The sequence below is a fragment of the Chrysochloris asiatica genome, unplaced genomic scaffold (assembly GCF_000296735.1).
Source record: "Chrysochloris asiatica unplaced genomic scaffold, ChrAsi1.0 scaffold00435, whole genome shotgun sequence".
Classification (NCBI taxonomy): Eukaryota; Metazoa; Chordata; class Mammalia; order Afrosoricida; family Chrysochloridae; genus Chrysochloris; species Chrysochloris asiatica.
In genome coordinates, this window is record NW_006408953.1 from 1,364,549 (window position 1) to 1,364,908 (window position 360).

Genomic DNA, 360 nt, shown 5'->3' on the forward strand with positions numbered 1-360 from the left:
TCTGGAAAACAAGATGACACTTCTTAAAAAAATTGGAAATATAAATAACTTATGATCCACTACTCTGTCTACTTTGTATACATCTACAAGAAATACAAGCCAGGACACAAGTATATATATGCACACCAGTGCTCATCGCAGCACTATTCACAATAGCAAAATGATGGCGACAGTCTAAGTGTCCAACAATGGAAGTTGGTCAAATTTTTATATATGCACACAGTGGAATACTACGTAATATTGAAAAGGAACAATGAATCTGTAATACAGCTGATATCATGGATGAACCTGGAGGACATTATACTGAGTGAAATTGTTGTTAAGTGCCATCGAGTTGATCCCGACCCATAGCAACCCTGT